Source organism: Tympanuchus pallidicinctus, unplaced genomic scaffold (genome assembly GCF_026119805.1).
Source record: "Tympanuchus pallidicinctus isolate F22 unplaced genomic scaffold, pur_lepc_1.0 scaffold14, whole genome shotgun sequence".
Taxonomy (NCBI): Eukaryota; Metazoa; Chordata; class Aves; order Galliformes; family Phasianidae; genus Tympanuchus; species Tympanuchus pallidicinctus.
Window position 1 is genome coordinate 15,906,404 of NW_026294659.1, and position 21,756 is coordinate 15,928,159.

A 21,756-nucleotide genomic window follows, 5' to 3' on the forward strand; every position below is an offset into this window, starting at 1 on the left:
GCAGCAACCATAGCTGATATGAGACTTAGGAAGAGTGAGAGCATTGTTTCTGAAGGATGCAGAGACATACCACCCAGAGACAACGCCTGGCTACCAGCAGAGCTGTCTTTGGGTATGCTGTCCCACGAGGCCCCATCTTACACCTAACATCATGCTATGCAGATGATAAAAGTCTGCTTGAGAGGCCCCAAAAATCTGGCAGTGCTCAAGAATTTCCCTTGATCTTTTACACAAGGATCCCTGTTATTAATTCAGAGCTAAGCAGTATTTTTAATTGATCATTAATATCACATCAAAGGTGGCTGAAGCTCACTTCACGAGAGGAGTAAGGACCAAAGGCTCATCTGAGCAATCCTGAGCTTTGTGAAACTGGAGATCAGATGCTGTGTCAGGTATCATTAATAATGCATTGAAGCCAATTATCCCATTCAAGATTGAAACCAATTATCCCATTTAGCAGGAGGAATTAAGGAGTTCAGAGCCATCTTTGCAATAGAATCTGATCCTGATACATATCACTGTGTACCTGAACTCTCCATACGTTAGCTATGATCCCAGAGAAATGTCCCTAGTAAATTTTATGGCACCGTCAACACTAATAAGGGAAACAATGTCAAATGCATATGCAAAATGAGGTCTAAAATCACAGCCTGTACACAGCATCACAGCATCACAATAAGAAGCAGGCAGAGCACAACAATCCCCTTTCACAGAGAATTTTTTTATTACAAAATCCATTTGCTTTTCACCCAGAGAACAGAAATATTCCATTTTCCTCCTGAAAAGGGAATGGATTCTCAGGTCGGTGGGTGGGGAGGGGCATGGGGAACCAGAAGGGCAGTCTGAGTGCTGCCTGAGTGACCAAGGAGGTGTGAGATGGGTCTGTCCAAATCTCACCCTAACGTTTTGACAAGCTGGTGAGCTCCTTGTTTTGTTGCTGTTTCTTCAACCAGTTGTCACAGTGAGGGACCCAGTTCGTAGAGAGGATGCCGTTGTATTCTGGAGAGCAGAGCATACTCCAGCCTGGCGCTCTCTCTTGTTTGACAGGAGCTCTTCAGTGTGCGTATGAACAAGTTCAGAGAGAGGTTGATCCAGCCAGTAGAAGCAGCCAAAGGCTCGGCTCATGCAGGTGCCGTTTTCAGAGTGACCACACCGTGTCCCCACAGAGCTGCACTTCCCTCCCTATGCTCCTAGCAGAAAGGCATCCAAGTGGTGGCAGCTCATCTGCATGCCCATAAATACACCTCCCTCCAGCGCTGCTCTAACCCTTACTTATATGGTTAGAGCTGGCAGGAAAATAATTCTGACCTTCAGTTGCTACCAGTCCACTCAGTCCAGGCCCGGTGAGGCGAGTACAGATAGTCATAAAAAAACAACAACTTGTAAAGGTCAAAATTCAAGGTCTGCTGCTCATTACTAAGAAATAGCACCAGAAACCCTCCTCGTTTGCATAAAACATTTCGTGCTGAGACCTGAAACGTCCTGAAAACAAAGGTAAGCACCACTAGCTCCGTTTCACAGATGGAAAAGCGAGCCGATTGCCAAGACCACACAGCAGGAATGTAGCAGTGCTGAACCAGATCAGGCTCCTGGCTGTCTAGTATTGCCCTGCTGGACCATAGCTCCAAGTCTGAGTGATAAGGGGACAATGTGTGGGGTTTTGTTTTCCCTCTGCTATTAAACATAGTGTCTCCACATCAGAGGGATCAGAGCAAAGCAATGCCCACCTTCCCTCAAGGCTGTGCCTGTCCTGTTAGTGTTCCTTCAGTATAGGATTCTGGGCCAGACCAGGCACTGGGAGAAAGGCAAATTAGATGGTAGTACCATACAAAGCAGAAAGATGTTAAAGGATGCTTTAAAGGCCTTGGGGCAACCATTTCAGATAGGGAAAGATACTTCTGCTTGAGTGTGAAGATTCACAAAGCTCACAGACAGGAAAACCCTTGGATGAGAGAAACATAACTGCTCACCTACCATCAGGTTAGATCAGATTTGAAGGAAAACACAACTGTCAGAGTGGCATGTCAGCAATTGCTGTGTCAGTAGGCCTCATTTTGCTGTAGGCACTCCACCAGGCAACAATAGTCATTCTGTGATAACTCTGGTCAGCATCATCTCACAGCTAGGCGCTTGATCCTTCAGCCAGTCTACTGGCCTTATCTCAGCAAAGCCAAACTTGCCATGCCTCCACCTACAATGGTAACACTACTAGATCTTCCACCAGGCCACTTAGCATCTAGGACTCATCTGCTAAAGAATCAACAGATGATGCTGCCATCTATGTTGCTCCAGAATAACTTATTAATAATTCCCCTATTCCTTAATGCTTAAAGTAGCAAAAGAAGTGAACCAGTGAATCTGGTTTTGACCGGTGTAATTTCTGTCAATGAATCATTGTGGAGGAGGCCAACAAGAGAGCCATGGGACACAACCCTGCCACACTAGCTGTCGAAGTGAAAGCCAGAGGATTAGCTCCTAGAAGCACATCTGAGCAATATTGTCTACTGTCTCCATTACCACATAGGACTTCACCTTGGAGGCACAGCAAAATATGGATTCCTGCACTGCATGTGCCATCCTAATGGAAAATCACAGCTGCCCTGCCTGCCTAACCTCATACAAGCAAATTGCTTCATATAGTCTTACTCCAGATGGCAGAAGCTGTTTGCTGTGGGCAGTGCATGTCCACCCAGAAATTAAATGTAGAGAAACTCCATATCCTGTCTTTCCCAACTGACCACCAGGTAAAAGCTTGACTATCAGAAGCTTTTCACAGGCTGTGGAATGCATAGGGAGAGCAAGCAGTTCTGAAGTGAAGGTGCTCTGCTTTGATTAGATCACTCCATCAGCATGCTCTTTGAGGCCCCAAGATTTAAGCTTCAGGAATTCAGCCAGATAAGGTGGTAAGAAACTCAGTTGTGTGCCTTCAGCATCAAGGCTGAGCCCACAAGTCAGAGGCAATCAGATTGTGAGGGTCAGGAAGCTCCTAGAAATGGAGCCTGCAGGGCACCATGCACCATAGTGGCCCTGGGATTCTGTCTCAGCTCCATTATTTTATAGTTCTCTTGATTTTTATAACTTTTAGGGAAGGATGCATCATGCACCTTCTTTTACAAAGACTATCTAACTAGAAAAAGCGAACAGCCTTTAGCCTGAACAGGGCAAACAGCCCTCACTGCCCTGAGCAGTCAGCAGAGAGATTTCAGGCCTAAGTTGTATTTTAAGAAAAAAGGCCAGGACAGCATGTGGCTTGTGATTATGCTCACATCCTTTCTACCAGTATCATGACCCATCTTTTCTGGGTACGGTGAAGATGAATGATCTCAGGGATTGCAAATTGCCCCAGTAATCAATGGGGAGCTTTCTTCTCTGCTTGATGTCCAATTTGAGCTGACTTGATCCCTTCCCCTCTGGTTGAGCAAGACATATGTGGTGTGTGGGGTGAGCGGATCTCTATGCCAAGCCTGTTGCTGCTCTATGTCCTCTCCTCATCTTCTCCCTTTCTGTACCATGCCTGGGTTACAACAGCTGTAATTTCTCACCACTCCAAGCTGGTCCACAGCATCCAGGGAGGTACAGTGGTGAAAGGGCTGACCAGTCTGCACATTTCCCCTGGCCTTGTGCTCTGTCCATGGAGCCAGCAGTCCCAGGAGTGCTGTATAATGTGAGCTGGCTTTCAGGAATGATTTCTTGCCAGAAGCTTCTCTGTGTGAGGCCAATGCAGTTTGCTGGTCCATAACCACAGGAAAAACTTTACACTTGACAACCATAAAGTATTTTTGTAACACGTGCCTTTCTCTGCACTCGTTGACCTGTAGGAGGGCCCTTACCTCAGTCCCTTGGCATCTAATTCCATAAACATAGTGTCTCACCACATCACATCCCTGTTTCTGGATGAGCAGGACCTCTTCTCATCCTGGAGCACCAGGTGAGGAGGCTCTCACTTCAGAGTGAGAGAGCACTCACCATGCTGGCACCCAGCTGAGTGCTCTGGCAGCTCTTGAGCACCCAAAGACACATTTGGCAGGAGCTTGGGATGTGACTGAACTCCCCATGGTCATCTGGGTGGAGGGTCACACAGAACTGATAAAGATGAAAGTGGAGATGATCACACTGTGGAGACTGATATGTCAATAGTTGAAAGTAAACATCTGTCACGAGTGGCAGGCTGAGGACTTCCGAGAAGTACAGGTGCAATGCAGACAACTGATGCTTCTGACCTGTGTGCTCAAGGGCCACCTGCAGTGACCAGAGAAGCCCTGACACAAGAAAACCTTTTGTGACTGCCATATTCAGGAATATGAATAGCACAACACAAGTCCTAACTATGAGCTCAAAAATGGAGAGATGCTTTCCCTCACAGCATCTCCTGGCAACAGGAACATAAGAATAATCCAGCCAATGTATGGTGCTGCCAGCCACCCCAGTGACATCGACCTACAGTGCCACATAGACGTGACAGCATCATTCTCTTTACCAAGCTCCGTGGCAAAATCAGAAAGTAGGCCTGCTCTGCAGTGTGGTCATGGGAACAGCTTCAAGAAAATGCATAGCCAGATAAAATAAGGGTGGTTCTGTGAAGGTCCTTATTCAGAAAAAGGCTGTAGTGTAAGTTTACTTGTTGCTATACAAAAACCAAACAGCACACGTGGATGCAAGAGAACCAAGGTTTGCTTAAACAGCCTTGCAAGGATCCTATGGGAGCCTGAAGCTTTAAGCATGCATTGGAAGCATGCATCTCAGGGTAGCAGTGGACTCGTCACTCCTGGAGGTGTTCAAGAGCTGTGTGGATGTGGGACTGAGAGACATGGTTAGGGGGTATGGTGGGAGCAGGCTGATGGTTGGACTAGATGATCTCAAGAGGTCTTTTCCAACCTTCATGTGTCTATGATTCCATAGTAGCACAGTATAGCTAAGTTTGAAAGTGACTTCAAGAGGTCATCTAGTTCAGCCTTGCACTCAAACATGGTCAGCATTGAGCAGATAAGCTGTGACTGTGGTTAAGTACTAAGGGGAGCTTGCCTGAAATGCTACAGGGATTTGTGTCAGAAATGCCATACACTATGGACTGGTGATACCTGGAGACTGATAGGGTGTTCTAGCCTTTCATTGGAGCTCCTTAAAGAGCAATGTAGATAAAGCCAGAGTGAGCCAGGTTTGTTCATTCACTGCTTTTGCTCTGGAATTACCGCCGGAGACAGTGCTTACTCTTACAAGCACAAAAGTACATGGTTTCATTTCTGCAGTAGCAGCTCTAGCCCTGCCCCTTTCTAATCTCACCAAGCATGTGCCTAGAGACAAGCCTTTTACCTGTGTTCCCACATACTGCTTCTTCACACTTCCGCTGCCACTGGAAGCTACTAGTTTACAGCAGATTGCCAAGGACTGTTCATTAACCCAGGTGACTGAAAAGTGTCTTCTCAGCAGTAGAAGAATGATATTGAGTTTTAAAGCTTAAAACAGCCTCCATGCATATTTACATCCCCACAATTGTAAAGAAACCTGCATCTTTATCTTACCTAAAACTTGTAATGGTCCTAAGTAAATCTGGCCTTCTCATCCAGGCAGCATTTGTCAGTGAGATCTCTTTCAACAACGAAGGTGATCTTACTGGCTATTTAACTCAAGCATTGTGTGAATGTAGCTTCTGTACAGCTTGCAGCACAGGCATTAGTTTTAAGAGTTCCCTATAAGTTGACTAACAAGTTGTTCTTCTGGAACTGTTGTATTTCATTTCTTCTTTTTTCCTTAGTGGCTTGACTATTAAGCTAAGACAACTTGTTCACATGGGTAATAATCCAATAACCAGATGTAGCCACACAATAAATATCTTGATAGCCAGACTTCATGTAGGATTCACAAACTATTACAGGCCAGCCCCAAATCCGTCAGTCAGATCATGCAGATTTTTAAAGCAAAGTAAAAGGAAAGAAATGATAGAAGAAAGACAGAAACTCCTTTAATATCACCAGTTCTCTGTATTTAACTGGACAAACAGTTCCTTTACAACAAAGTTACCTGCATTCAGAGGGACAGAGTTGAAATGAATAGAAATTTTACTTTATAATTTCTAGACTCTCACAGACAAAACTGTTAATACAGCTCCTAATTTTGTGCTTGCATAGGAAAGAAGGGACAAAAATTAGTTGTTAGCAGTTGGAATGACTGGCCATTTTTGCTCTGATCCCCTGGGCTGTTGAACAAAAATAGACTTCTATAGATACCAGGACCATTGAGACAAGTCAAAAAACCAAAATCTATAAGATACAGCTGGGCTCTCAACTGATTTTATCCATCAAATTACAACACTCAGCAGCTTTACTGTTGCCCTTCTTAGAAATGTGGTTAGAATTTTTCTTTCCAAGTCAGAAAAAAATCGTAGGCTTTTTTCCCCAACTTTCCCATAATGTAAATGTGACTAGAACTCTGTTAAAATTTCTGCTCTCATAGGCAAGTTTAACCTCCAGGCAAACATCAAGAAGGGAAAACTGCCTCCAAAGGTGAGTGTTTTGGAAAGTTACAAGAGTGTGAAAAATAGGGGCCATAATGGAAACTGTTCTTGCAATAGTAGGCAAACGATTGTATTACCATATTGGATTCCTTTGCCACAGTATTTTGTGTTTCAAGCCAACGCACAGTGCACCAAAGAAAAACAAAACCAATAATGAAGTGACCAAAATTCAATGTTATTCCAAGAAACATAGTTGAGGTGAAATAAGTTATGTGGAATGGAAGCTGAGGTTAAGTGAACACAAAGACAAAGGAATTTGCGCAGTCTGGGGCATGTGTAGTAAATATCTTTGCCTTTGCATCTGGTACAAATTGGAGATTGCCATGCACAAAGTGCATACCCTAGGCCAAAACAATGATTGGTCTGAAAAATATTCCAATTGTCTTTGAAAACTAAATATTTTTTCTCTAGGATTTGTGTTTGTGTAGCTTCAAGATATTCCATAGGGAACCCTGTAGAGTGCCAGTGTTAAATGATCAAATGATAAAATTACACTATTATCTGTGGCAGAACTTAAAAGTTTAAAAAGAGACCCCTGCACCCTCGAGTCAATGTTCCTGACAGGTCTCACATGGACTGCCGTTACAGAGAGAAGTGTTAGTCGAGGAGATGTGCTTTCCATTCCACCTTTCTAACAAACTTCCTTTCTTCTTATCAGCTTTCTGTTCACTGGCTTTTTTTAAAACTATGTTCACTGCAATTTGTTTGTTTGCCCTTCCCATATGTTCATTCACTGAAGGGGAAAGGAATGAAGATGGACTGTAGAAATCCATAAGCGCTGGCCAAAATGTGAATTTAAACTGCAAATCCCCTTGTGCTGCACAACTTAACAGAGAAACTTCATCTTCTCTTGGACTGGGCACTCCTGACTCTGAAGTTACTTGTCCTTTCCTACTTTGCAAAATATCTTACTTCGCAGCACCAGCTGACTTATGATCAGTAGTCAAAGAAATACTTGGAGCTGACTATTTGAGGAGCAGAGGTGAGGCGAGGACATGGGGAGGTGAATCTCTTTAGCTTAAGCAAATACAATATGGACACCTGCATTAAACTACTCACGCTAGGCAAGAAACAAGTTCTTTTAGGGTGTGACTCATCTGGCCTAAAGTAGGTGATTGATTTAATATAAGATGAATTGTGCTCTGCAAGTGCTTATTTGTCTTTATTGACTACAAATGAAATGCAGGGTGACCAGCCCTGTTTTAAATGCCTACATTGTCAATATCTGCACGTGAACAGAGGTTGTCCTGGTGCTGCTTTCTGGTGGAATTGAGGACATTGACCACATCTGACAGATAGTATCTTGATTGTCAGTATTACAAACCAGCATGTTACTATTACTAACTTCTGTTTCTTATATGAGTGCTAGGAAAAAAAAAAAAAGAAAAAAAAAAAAGAAAAAAAAAAAAGAAAAAAAAAAGAAGAAGCAAATGAGGGCTCTGACAACTATGTGAAATCTGCTGATTTTTTTTTTTTTATATGAAATGGGGGGGTGGCTTATAAAATGATTTGTTGATGATTACTTCATGTAAACAAGAATCAGCATAACCTGCTGCACTCATTGCTGTAGGAACCCAGACTGAGCAATGAAGAGATAGGAAAATCTGAGCACTGGAAGAGAGAATTTTCATAGAGCATAAGAAAGAGAGATGGAGAAAAAAAGAAAATATATATGGGAGTAAATAACCCAAAACAGTGAGGTATAAGGTAGAACACCATGAACAAACATGAAAGGTCTGTCTCAACCTAAGCCTTCCTCACCCAAGAAATCCCATTTCCAGGAGCAGAACCCTTGGAACTTGTATAAGGAAAATGGCAGTGTGATTCCCCATTTGCTACTGGTCATGACTATCTTTAATACAGGAGTTTTCAATATTTACTGAGATCTGGATGATCTTTTCTTTTTACTTATTTCTAGGTTGTTGCAGATCACTGTATGTCCTATTCCCTTCTTCAGCTGCTCTGTGCTGCATTGGTTTATATATCTCTCTGTGCTAACAGATGCTAACACAGAGGTACTGCTAGTTCAGATCTCTCAGACCTTTGGCCCATGCAGTTCCTTGAAGTGAATTTATGTCAGTAGACCTCTTCAAGCTGCATGTCACCAGCTGTAGGAATAGGGCAATAATAGAAGAAGATGTCTTTCCTTCTCTGTCCTCTCACTAATTCCTCTGCTCTCTTTCCCCAGCACACGATTTTCTTGAGGGATACACACATAAAGGACTCTACTGTGCAATAGTGGCACAAGTCACTACTGGCGTGACTCCCACTGTAGCAGAAGAACATGAGGCAAAAGAATAGTGTCACTTGGGAATCTGCATTTACATTTGCCCATTTTCACTCCTTTCTCCTTCAGTTCCCTGGGAACATGGGACCCTGCCCCTCGGCTACTGCCCTTTTGACACATGTACCCCTTTGCCTACTATTTGCACATCCTGATGAATTCTTTCCCAATCATATTAATCTACATGTATTGCTTTTACTTATCAGTCTAGTTTAGGATGGTCTTTTCCCATCCTTGGTTACTCTCTTCTTTCTGTGGTGCTGCTGCTCCCTTTATATAGGGAGGAATTTTTAGGGGAGGTAAGCTCTTTTCTGTGCACTTTCTGATTCTCAGAGCACAGCAAAAGACCTGAAGAGACTGATGTCTCTTCTAGCCTTCCATTTGCTTTTAGATTCATTCCTTTTCCTCTGCAAAGGCCAATGAGTTGTTGCCTCTCAACTAAATGTATCTGTAGCAGCTCACTGGCCTTCTAGTCTGTGGACATATATGCCGTACAGAAGAGAAACCAGGATGAGACACTGCATGCTTCTCTCTCACCTTTTCCCTTTCTTGGACCCAAGATTTTCCATGCTGATTAGCTGCCAACTGCATACTTGCATTCCCTAAGCCCCTCAAGGAACTTGGCCTCTTGTTTGCATGAATGGATCACAGCCCGACGCCTCAAGAAAGCCATGGAGGATGAAGAGCAGAACAGCAGAAACCATTCTTGTGGACAAATCTGTGAAAGACTGGCATGAAATAGGGCTGATTCAGCTTCACAGTACATTGGTCAAGGCCAAATTCTGCCTACTCACATCCATGCAAGTTTGTGGGATACATGAAATTCTGCAGAGTACTCTGCTTCAGTGAGACACAGGATATAAATATCTTGGTTTAGGACTAGAAAGACAGACAGACAGATAGAGGGTTTGCACTTTGTTTCAGTGCTGCAACATGAACTTCCCCAAGGAGCCAGTCTGAGCCTTGAAAAGTTGGCCACTGCACTGAAAGATAAAACAGTAAGAACTAACAAGGCTTGTAATGATTTGACTGAACCCAGATGAGAATTTAAGTGCTATTTTCCTGTGAGCCCATCTGCAGGGGACTGCTGGCACGCAGGATATCCACTTTGGCCCATCAGCACTACAGTTCTGAGGCTGTCTAGCCCACATTCACTTATTGGTTAGCTCCTCTATTTCTAAACCCAAGAAAGTGCCAACTCAACTCTACCTCCAATTCTCAGAAATGTCAGCTAAAGAAGACTCAGAGAATATTAAATTAAAAGTGAAATGGAAAAAGAACAGAGCAAAGAAAGAAGTTTGTTGTTGCAAATAGCTACAATACAAAGAAAGCTTGATTTTTTATGTTTCTGTTGTAAAAACTGCATGTGAAAATGTACACACTTCAAGATTAAAATGGATTACGATGGTATATAAGACTAAAAATTAGGTCGTACTTACGACAGAGTGACTTATGTTGCCAATTGTCTGCCACTAAGTCCAGAGCAATACTTGCACAGTCATAAGGAAAAGCAATGGAAATACGGATATCAAGTGAAACTCACCATGCAAGAGTACTGAGTCCACCAGTTCAAGTTTATTCACTTGCAGCCCCATCATTCAGTAAAACTGTATGTCCCAACCAGAGTCTCCCCTGAATTCTTCTTTTCTACAGCTTTACATTGTGATTGCTAATTACCACTACTGCCCTACATAGCATATAGTTAAAACTATCCTGATGCTACACCATAAGCAAGGGTAGATAAAATCGTGATTGAACGCTGACAACCACGAAAATCCAACAGAAAAGGGGAGATTTTTAATGGCACGACTGCCAGGCAGATGTTTAATTCCCTCTCATTTTAGGAATTGCTATGCAGCGAAACACATTTCTGCACTTGAGAATCTCTGTTGACCCTGTAACTACCACAAGAAGTAAAATTAAGAAGAAAGAGATGGGCATATGTCTTCACACATAAATCTTTACTTTCACTCACTTACGCTGTGTTGATGGTCCAGAAGAGTATATTGGGAATATCAAGATCTAAGGGGAAAATTAATTGCATTTTTTGTTTATCTTCTAGAAATCTCTACTGTTCTGTAGCCAAAAATTATTCATTTTCTGCCTTTTTGGCACTATTTTTATTAGACTTACAGTATCTTTCAAGCAATTTTAAATAATACCATTTCCAAAGAATGACAATGGCTGTGGCAGTTCATTGTTGCATTTCTAATCATCTCATTTTTCCCTGCATCTACATGATTTAGAATTCTTTGTGGTGCTCTATAAATGGGTCTCCATTAAATAAGCCATAAAAATCTTTTAACCTAAGGTCAATATTTGGCTTACAGTGACTATATTTAAATATGATTAGTGGAACTCTGCATTCTGATTAAGCAATTCCATATAAAGTAAACTCACTATAATTTAATTTCTTTGAACTCTAGGCACAGTATGAGATTCACATTTCTTTAGTAAAACTGTGGGGGTGGGAATACGATTTGATTACAAGAGTGAAAATAAGATCATATGACTGAAAAATTAATAGCTTCCCTGATTCCTATTTAATCTGTTAAAATAACTTTGCAAAAGGCTCTAAGCCAGAAATATTTGACTACTATACAGTAAATCAGCCAAACAGCTTAGTTCCCCATGGAAAATCCTCAATTGACATTCAGCATGATAACAGAATACTTAGGTTTTCATCCAAAACCTTTATGCCACATTTTCTTACTCATTCTTACACGTTTTGAACAGCTGAGAATTTATTGGGCTTTTGCCTGTTGAAAAAGATCTTGTGGATATTTCAATGGAGTGTTTATTGTTAATGGAGTTCAGACTCCAGGGACAAGTAATGTTCTCTATCTTAGATAAATAGACAATGGGAAATGGCCAATGTCACAACCAAGTCCCATCAAATAGATCACAACATGACATTCATATTTGGTGAGGAAAAAATTGTCTAAGAAGGTCGTGAGTAGAAAAAAAAAAAAAAAAGTAACTTCATTACATCTAGTGAAAAATAAAAAGAACATTATGTGTGAGATCCATTGAAAACTTCATTATGTGCGAGATCCATTGAAAACTTGGCTAAAACTTCGCTTTGATTTGTGGGTGGAGAACATCTGAACTATTTGGTATTTGCTGGTGGGAGACAGAGACGGAGTTCCACTGCTCCACTGAGATACCAAACAAACTGTTCCAGTTTAATCCCGAAGATGACTCCTGTCTACCAGAGTTGAAGGGCAGAATTCAAATTCAGAGCCAATAGCCTGAAGTTTACTTGCTTCAAGTCCCACACATCTTTCTCTTCTCCTTCACTTATTATTCCCGCTTAGGTAAGAATGACAATGTACCTTACTGCAGAAGACTGAGTTGGGTCTTCAATGATTTCATCTGTTAGAATCTCATGCCTCAAAAGTCATGGGCAAGTGCAGTACTCTGGATTGCTTTAGGTCAGAGGTAAACATACTGAAGGACTGTGGAGAAGCCTGCATTGCCATTACAAAAAAAAAGCCATGCTTCTTTGAAAAAAAAAAAAATCTGGTATCATCAAACACACCTTCTTACCTTTAAATGCACTTAAAGAAATTGCCAGAAATTCCAAGGTGTTTCTCTGGAATTTTCATGCATTTAAGACATGTTAGTAACAGTGTATTGGCCGTAGCAGATAGTCCAGAGTTATGGTAGGATCTCCCCAGTTCCGAACAAGACAGAAGCTTCAGAAACAAACGGAAAACCTTCAGTCATCATTCATCTCAGTACTGTGATTCCTTAATCTTCAGCTGACATAAACTTCAGCATTCAGCAAATAATAACATCAGTTATTAGTTATTAAGCTGAGGTAGTCCTTGTGTACCCAGCCATTTATTCAGTGCAAGGACAAATGGCAGCATGAGCAAGTATTGCTAGAAAATTTACGTGTATAAAAGATATACATCACAGTTAAGTCCCTGGTAAAGTCATGATACTAGTCTCACTGTCAGTGAGGGCTACATCCACAATAGCAATGCCAGGGATTCGATAACAAACCCTCCAGATTCATTTCCTGTAAGTCAAGCAGACAAACCTTTAGTTGATATTCATTTGTCTCAGATGAAGTAAAGGATTGTGGTTATTACTCCATCTCACTCTGTGCTGCCTTCACGTAAGCCACAAATGGCAGAGCCTGGGACACAGGTTATAGACACGGGTTTACCTGTTCTAACTTGATTAAAAAGACGATCCAAGAAACCTGCAGAAATGTACACAACCACCCAAACAGTGGCGGAGTGCTCAAGAATGGTAACTTTGCCTCAGGAATTGAACTGAACTTCCCTTTCAAACACCTGCTTTTCAAATGCAGGGAGTTCTCCCTTTCATGGCCCTGCCACAAGGATAGGGTTCAAGATCCATCTCCCCACCAGAGATAGCCACAGCTTAAGGATTGCCTTGGCCTTGGGAAAGTATCGCTCCCCAAAAAGCGGTATTTGTTCATGACTTGGAAGAGCATAGAGAATAGCAGATACAACATGCTCCTTTCCCTAACACACCTGCATTTCTGGCAATCAGTGATTTACTGTTTGGGCTGGAGGCTGCAGCCAGTGTCAATTAACTACAAAGAAAAACTGTCCTATATGAATTTATTTAATCTGTCTTCTAACTGATTTAAACCTTTGGCCTCCACAGTATGTTTTGATGAAAACTTTCACAACTTAATTATACATTGCATTAAAAAGTGCTTCCTCTGGTCTGTTTTAAAACCTCTACTTGATACTTTTATTAACTTGTTTTTACTGCTTTTATTACAAGGAACAATGAGTAATCCTTCCCTGTTCCTCATTCTTCATGGTTTTATGGATCTATATTACTACCCACCTTTTTCTAATCTGTTAGCCTCCTCTCCTACAGAAACCCATCTATATTTCTCATCATCTTTATTGTTCTCTCTTCTGTCATTTTAGAATCGTAGAATCACAGAATATCTTTAGAGTTGAAAAGGACCTTTAAGGGCCATCTGGTCCAACTTTCCTATAATAAACAGGAACAGCCCATCTCCATCAGATGCTCAGAGCCCTGTCCAGCCTGACTTTGAGTGTCTACAGGGATGGGGCATCCACCACCTCTCTGAGAAACTTGTGCCAGTGTCTCACCACCCTCATTGTAAAAGACCTTTTTCCTTATGTACAACTTAAGTCTCCTCTCTCTAAGTTTGAAACCACTTCCTTATTTTAGCCCAATCACCATTATCCACATGGTCCATGGTCCTTTATGCCAGAGATGTAGTGACGGAGCACACACTGTAAGTTCAACTGTTGCCACTTGGTTTCCCTTTGCAGTCCAGGGTAAAAGCCACCTAGCCCTGCTAATTCCTTTCTATTCATTTTACAAGTTGCTTTGTTCAGCTCCTTCTCCTGACATTTCACCTTAATATGATTTCTCAGGATATTCCCTGTAAAGATAACACACTGCGTGGGAACGTCTATATGAAGAAGACAGGAGCACCATAAAGCTCAGTTCCATCAGTGTTGTGAAACACCTCTCCCCATTTCTTCAGATAGTCTTGATACTCAAAGACTTCTTCTTGCCACTGGATTTGTGACATGCAAAGGATTGCTGTCTGTAAAGCCACTCAGCCCTCGTGAAAAAACAAAGCCTGTTCTGTCCTTGCATTAGCAGACAGTCTGATGCATAAACTTCTGTAAGCACTGTTCTTTTGTTATTATTTGCAGAAGCTGCAATAAGTCTCTTATGTATCTTCCAAGCCTTGGCCATGAAGAAATAGTTACCCTACCTGTTGGCCAAACAGCTGCTGTAATTTGATTCCTGCTCTTTTCTTTTTGGTTCCTGTTCTCCTGGAGAATCACTAGTTCTTGCTGAAATTTGTATTGTGCCTGTTTTTGTTAATTCATCAGATGCCAATGAACTGGTTCCTCATTCTGTTTGACCAGCTGTTTCATATAATCTGTTGTTACAACTGGATTTAAAAATCTCCCAGGAGGAGCGTAATAACTCAAATGTGTCAGATCTGCAGTAATTCATGAAAGATGCTTAGTATGTGGAAATCCACATTTCTTAAATGCAAGGATCAAGATATCAGCCCTATTGTCGAAACCAAGATGGGACTTTCAATGTAACCCACTTGTCACTTACAATTCCCCTGTTCCCCTTCATATTACTGTGTAGCCTAAATTTTTCTGTGTTTGCCCTGTCCACAGCTCAATATATTTCCTTTTAAGAGAGAAAAAAAATCTGTTCAGATAGAACCAAATGATCAGAACAATTAAGAAAATCACTCAGATCCTCTTTGTACGTGTGTAACTCAAGAAATGTTTTGTTTAAAGTCACACATTTGGCATGTGTCTAAGAGGAATGTGCAGTTTGCATTGATATAAGAAATATGGTAATGAATGTTTGAACATTTTCTACTTTGTAATTTGTAATTGTCTTCACTGGTTTAGCAATAAGTATATAAGTATAATGTTGAGAAGGTTTTTAGTTATAGTAATTTGACTGCAACACAGCCCCTTTTGTTATCTTACTTGACTTAGGAATTACATAAGATGTCATTTGGAAACCACTGTCTAGCATTATACAAAGTCAAATGCATATACCGTGAAGAGAGCCTCAACATTTTCTTTATAAAAGCTATGGCTCAGTGCCTTTTCCCTGCGGCACATTCTCACCTGCTAAACAGCTCCATTTAAAATAGTTCATACTAATAGGCATAAACTACAATGTGCAAAAACAGATTTTCAACTTTATTCTGGTACTTACGAGAAATATAGTTAAGTGTAATCAGAGAGACAGCAATCGGTTCTTTCATTAAAAAAAAAAAAAAAAAGAGTAATTCCCTGATAATATAAAGCAGTATTGCATCACTGAATCCTGAGTTCCATCACTTTAGACTTAGGATTCTACTGGTCTCAATATATGTGGTACCACTCAGCATTCACAGCTTGGTAGCATGATGGCAGTGGAGATCCCTGTATTGCAAAGTTGGACTCACAGGCTGGCTTAAAGCACACTTCTCATCCATGCTAAATGGACATAGAATCATAGAATCACAGAACCATTTGAGTTGGAAAGGACTCCTAAAGGCCACCTGGTCCAACTCCCCTGCAATGAGCAGGGACACCTACAGCTCCATCAGGTGCTCAGAGCCCCATCCATCCTGACCTTGAGTATCTCCAGGGATGGAGCATCCACTGTCTCTCTGGTCAACCTGTCTCATGCCCTTCTTGGAGAAACCACACTTGGGCTGTTTGTTTGATACCTGGCCTGTGATATGCTTTGTACTTCTGCATACAGCTAGCTCACTGAAAGAAGAATGTGGGCTCCAGCTCCAGCCACTGACCTTCAAACTCTTCTGCTTTAGGGAGTCAGAAGTCCACCTCTGCTGCCATGTGTATGCAAACAGTGTGGGCAGAGGGCAAGACTAGACTTCAGAACAGACTCCAAGCCAGAGAGCAACACAGAGACTGATACTGGCTCTTCAGTCATATGAGGTAGGGGACATGAGCAATGTCCTACGTACTCACTTCCACAAGTAGGATTAGACTGCTACCTTCACGTGCCTTGATCAAAAAAAGGATCAGCTTTGCATAGTGGAGCTTCTGTCCTGCTGCATACCACAGAAGCAGCTTTTTAAGCAAAGTAAAGGGCAATGCCTACTGCTCACCTTCCCACCTACAACAGCATTTCCAATCTGCAGTTTCAACCCATGCAGTAGCCTGAAGTGCAGATGACAGAGACGTAGACATATTGTCCTTTATCTCTGATGTCTACTTAGGTGTGTCCTAACAAGTCAGATTCTTCAAAGCACCAAGCTGCTCTTCCAGGGTCCTCTACACAACTTACTGCTCAGAGAACAAGGAATATCTTTTAGCTACATTGCTAGTAGGTAACCTTGCTGACTTTAGATAAAGTGAGATCCCTGGTTTAGTCTCCTTGTGGGAATGACTGCTGACAAATAAAACATAGCCAACTTGTGGTTAAAGCACAGGATCTTTGCTCTATTCCTGGAATTGCAGCAGATTTCCTGTGTGGCTTCGGACATGTCACGTAAGCCAAAGTATTCAAACCTGTGGCCAAGCCACTGGGTGCTCAGCAGCTTGAAAATCAGGTGTGTGTTTGTTTGTCGAAGTATAGATTTAGGACCCTTATTTTCAGCAGCCATTTAAAAATAAAATCTTTGGTCTATATGTCTCCAGTTTGACACCTTTATGGCCATGTTATACAGCCAGCCAAACTTCCTATTGAATAAAGGGAAGAGCACTGTGTTCTCTGGCTGTCGGACCAATTATCTGTGTACAAATTTAGGTGTCTGTCTTCAGTTAGAAGGCTGACCATATGGGGATTCATCTCTCTGAGCCAATAACTTCCACCTACGAATGAAGAGGACCCTGGAGCACAATTGGATCGCTTGAGGCCTTTCAGAGGCTCAGTACATTATAGGTGGAAATGTTTTAATCCTTTATCCGAACAGAGAAATGCAAAAATGACTGTTAGTACTAATGTTTATAATGCCTCTCTAATTATACTTGATTTTGAATTGTCATTGAGTATCCCTTTTGTACTTTTAGTGGTGTAAACTGAACACTTGCTGGGCAGAAAGCGGTAGCAGTTGTTCTCACCCCGAAAAGGAAAGAGCATTTTTTTTCCTAACAAAATGAACCCCAAAATTTGCCCACTAGTTCTTCAGTACCACTCTTTCCCAGGATGTAAGCCTTCTGTTAAGATCCAATCATCATCAAATGTAATCTAAGACCTTTTTAAGCAGAAAAATGCAAGGTAGAACTCCAAAACCACTAATTATTTTTCATTCCCTGTTTCAAATAACCTGCGAAAACAAACAAATAACTTCTATACTAGGACTTGCTATGACAATTTTTAGTGCTGGCTGAATTTTAACAGCCAACATATAACAACAATACACCATTATTGGTAGTGGCATGTATGCTACCATGGTAAAAATATTTCCAATGTGCAGGCACTGTATGGTATTTAAATAGAAATATCCTTTTTATTTTTGCTGACAGACTCCTCGGGCAACGCTGGATGATTGGAGAAGCAGAACTTTTATTAGCATACCCAGGGGCCGGCCAGCTGGATGCTATGTTTGACACTGTTCTCACACGGGAGGAGGTTATCAGGAAGAAGAAATGAAGTACATAAGCTGAGTCCCCATAAAGACCTGCACAGTACAGCCTAACAAAAGATGCGAATATGACGTAATTCATGTTCAGAAAGTTCCCCTGCAGGATGGAGGGCTGTCATTTTTTCCAGTATGAATTAAACCTAGTGAATATGCAGTAAGAAGAAGTACGAAAGCAGGTGAAGTATCTCAAAATACTGGTGGTGAGTGAGATTTCCTAGCAAAGTGGATTAAAAATCCAAGGGAATCTTTAAACCAAATATTGGTTTTTGTAGAACAACAAAACCAAGATAGTGTTTCCACTCAGCCATAAAAGTTACTGCGGTTGTGTAATCATGTTGAGTTGTGGCCTTAGGAGAAGTTATAAAGCAGCTGCAGCAAATTAACTTTTCAAAAGTTATTATGGATTGGATGGAATCTAGAAAATTCCCCCATGTTATTTTTTTAAATAGAATTGTAAAACGAACAACTGTGGATGAGATCTCATCTCAATCTTCTCCCTGTGTGCAAGCACTAACCTGAAACCTTCAAGGGGAAATGAAGCCAGAAGCACCGCACCCTCCAAAACAGACACTCTGCTACCAGAAACAGTCCCCGGCGTTCATCCAGAGGAATCCCATTGGAGAGTCTTTAAAGTATCGGTTTCTGGGGTGATCTCAAGTGGTTGGCTCCTGGAAAAACAACTGGAGATCCTCATACCTGAAAAAGGAGTATGCAACATTAGGGAGAAGCCCACAGGGTGGTTATCATTGCTGGTGTGGGAGCAAATTCTAGATTCACAGGATGCTCTAAATAGGAAGTCACTGGTTCTTAGTCATAAGGCAGTGCTCAGTCTCCTGGCTTCCCAGTAAGACCTGATCTTAGCCAAATCAACACCCTCTGACCTCACATGGGAAGAAGTTACTGTCACTCAGTTAATAGGTGGCATCTTGACTCTCTAGGAGGAGGCAGCTGCCAGCCTTAATGAAAGTGTAATTTGGGAAAGAACAGCACTACCTGGCAGAGCACCTTGGGGTATAAGTTGAACGCAGAAGAGAGCAGGAAACGAAAACAGTACAGTGTAAGAACACGCAAAGTAAAAAAAAGAAGACATTGGCATCATGGTGACTGCAGTCCCAAGTATTTGAATAAGAAAATTTGTCATCTGGGAGGTGAACAGTCTTGAAAACTCCTGGAACAACCCATGAGAAAACCTCACAGTAAGTCAGAAATACATGGGGTTAAAGGAGGCAGGCATAAGGGATTAAAGCAGCATGTCTTACCATTTGATCTGAAGTCCATACTGCAACTGTTCTAAGAGAAATGTTTTTCATTTTGCCACATAAAGCTCTTGAATTAGATCTTAAAGAAGTGAAGATTCTTTTGGACAAAATATCCAGCATGCAGCTGGATAAGTATGTAATATGATGGGTGAAGAGTTGGCTGATAAGTTAATCTCAAAGGGTTGTAGCAAATAGTGTTACATCAGGCTGGCATACAGTCACTGGTGGGGCTCTGCAGGATTCCACTTTAGGGCTACTTATCTTCAGTATCTTCATAAATGACCTGAATGCAGGACTTGAATGTATACTAAGTAAGTTTGCAGATGATATTAATGAAGAGGAGCTGCTGGCTCCCTCTCCAGGGGCAGAGGTTTGGCAGAAAGACCATGACAAATAGGAGGTTTGAGCACTCATCAACTGCATGAAGTTTAACAAGAGCAAATGCTAGATTCTGTACCTTGGATGGCTCAGTTCTGGATATCTGTACAGACTGAGGGATGAGAGGCTGGAGAACAGCCTTACAGAAAGGGACGTGGAGGTTCTGACTGAGTGTGAATCAGCAGTGTGCCCTATTATCTTGCCCTGCCAATAGCCTGAAATGCACATACCCATCATTACATTTATTGTGTATAATAAAATGTAAAACACTCAACTGGATCTAGGACCTTGAGTTCCACGTTCTTGAGCTGCACAAGCAGACAATCTGAACACTTGAAGTCAAGGTTGGGTCTAAACACAATGGAAAGTGATCCAGCGTATGTATCCTCTAAGTATCTGAAAACAATGACTGCAGTACCTTTAGCAATGGTATATACAGCATTTCCACATCTGCTCAAAGCCAACTAATGTACCAGATCTGTAGGACCTGACCTGTTATGACAGTAATATGAACCGCGTACAATGTTTCAGACCTTCAGAGTGTTCTATCAGCATAGATTAATTACTTATTTCCAACACTTACATGAAACAGGTACATATTTACACAAATAGGGAAATCATGATCCCATTAACAATATATTTATAGAATGACCTAGTTGCATTCAGGCATGTTAGACTGCATTCTTGACTGTGGACAGTTTCTGGATGTGAAAAAATGTACAAGTCACTTGACTAATGACTTAGTGTTGTGGTGTTGCTTCAAATATTTCCAAGTAAAGGAGTTCAAGTAAAGGAGTTCACATTGCCCTCCTTCTTTGCACCTGTTTCCTATGTCTTGCCTGTTTAACTTCTCACTTGTCTGGGGCAGTGGATATCACTTACTTTCACTATGGTTTTATACCGCCTAAGGGCAAAAGCCATATAAGAGAGTCTCTCTATTAGTGCTGGTCATTCTCTGGTCTAAAGGCCAGTAACAACGTGTGAAGTGCTTACAGGGGATTTGGGAAAAGTGACTGGGAAGCACAGCTGACAGTACATTTATGCTATTTTTTATCTACATTAAAAAAATTGTTAGGATCCATTGATCAGAAAACATCAGAAAACTTTGAAAGACTCTGAAACTTTTGGTTGCACACGTGTCCTATCACTACTGTTCCAGAAAAGGTGACAAACTAGTTCATCTGCAGGATCCATTTTGTACTGTTTGCTTTTGGTTTGTCTTGCAAGCAGAGTTTTCAAAAAGCCTCCATGATGCTAGAAGTGTTCTCTAATGAAATGTCGGTAGGAGTTTCACCACTGACTTCACTGGGAACAGCCTTAGGTCAACGCTAGGCTCTTTCTGGAAAACTAACTAACTAAATAAATAAATAACCCAGAAAAACCAACAAAAAGCCCTCAGTCTTTGTTTTCTTTAGAAGGACATCCTGTGACTTCATTACAGAGTTCTGCCAGTCCAAGGGAGGCAGAAAAAGAGAGAGACAAAATCTCTTCTAAATATCAAATTATCAATAGAAAGCAGCCAGCGACTTGCCATTTTTACCAGTTTATAATCAGCAGGGAACTGTCACAGATGTCCTACATTCTCCAAACAATGTTACAGTTTCTCTTTCCCTTTTGAATCTTTTCTGAGAATTCCCCTCACCACCCATCTTCCCGGTCCTCTGCTAGGTTTCACTGGGTTCTTCACTTCTTTCTTAAACCGTACCCTATAAAGCATATCCCCTTTTGTACATCTAGGTCTTCTTTCAGCTTTCTCGCTTTCCTTCATACTCTCCTAACACTCACAGTATTAATTCAGGTCACTTCTGTTTTTTTCATCTCAGTAGAAGCGTGTAATTGTGTTTGAGTATCTGTACTATCCTCATCTGTATGAATAATGTTTTTCATTTCTACAGTAGTCCAACAAGGATGAAATCATTTCCATCTAATGCCTATTCGTGTTAAACCACAAAACCAATAAGAAGCCTTTCCCAAAAGGAACGCCAGTTCCAAGAAAATAATTTTTTATTACTAGAACCTGGATTCCCTGTACTGCTTATCTTGTATTTGTTCTAGGCCTCTACCAAACTTATTCAGAATTAGTGGAAGTTTATGCATCACCATCAAAGGAGTTAGGATTGCATTATAGCTTGTTACAAGATCATTGTATTTTCTCCTACATGCTCAATCTTGTTCCCACTAACTCCTGCATACTTCTGCTGGGTGT

At 41.4% G+C, this 21,756-nt stretch overlaps 1 protein-coding gene and 1 long non-coding RNA gene across 9 annotated transcripts in view; one reads left to right on the forward strand and one right to left on the reverse strand.

The window, feature by feature from the left end:
- The window catches only part of KCNE2 (potassium voltage-gated channel subfamily E regulatory subunit 2), a 121,932-nt gene that overhangs the window by 14,861 nt on the left and 85,315 nt on the right, over positions 1–21,756 (reverse strand). For 6 of the 8 annotated variants that reach the window (XM_052673877.1, XM_052673882.1, XM_052673886.1 and 3 more), the window contains one exon: positions 18,429–18,609. The gene's annotated coding sequence lies outside the window, so the exon portion shown is untranslated. Of the gene's footprint in view, positions 1–12,344; positions 12,494–18,428; positions 18,610–21,756 lie in introns of all 8 variants that reach the window. The other 2 variants (XM_052673878.1, XM_052673879.1) reach the window with 2 other exon arrangements.
- LOC128076366 (uncharacterized) lies at positions 1,299–18,039 on the forward strand. The gene is made up of 4 exons (XR_008204363.1): positions 1,299–1,494; positions 6,451–6,500; positions 14,198–16,261; positions 17,795–18,039. It is a non-coding gene; the product is annotated as an uncharacterized LOC128076366 (long non-coding RNA).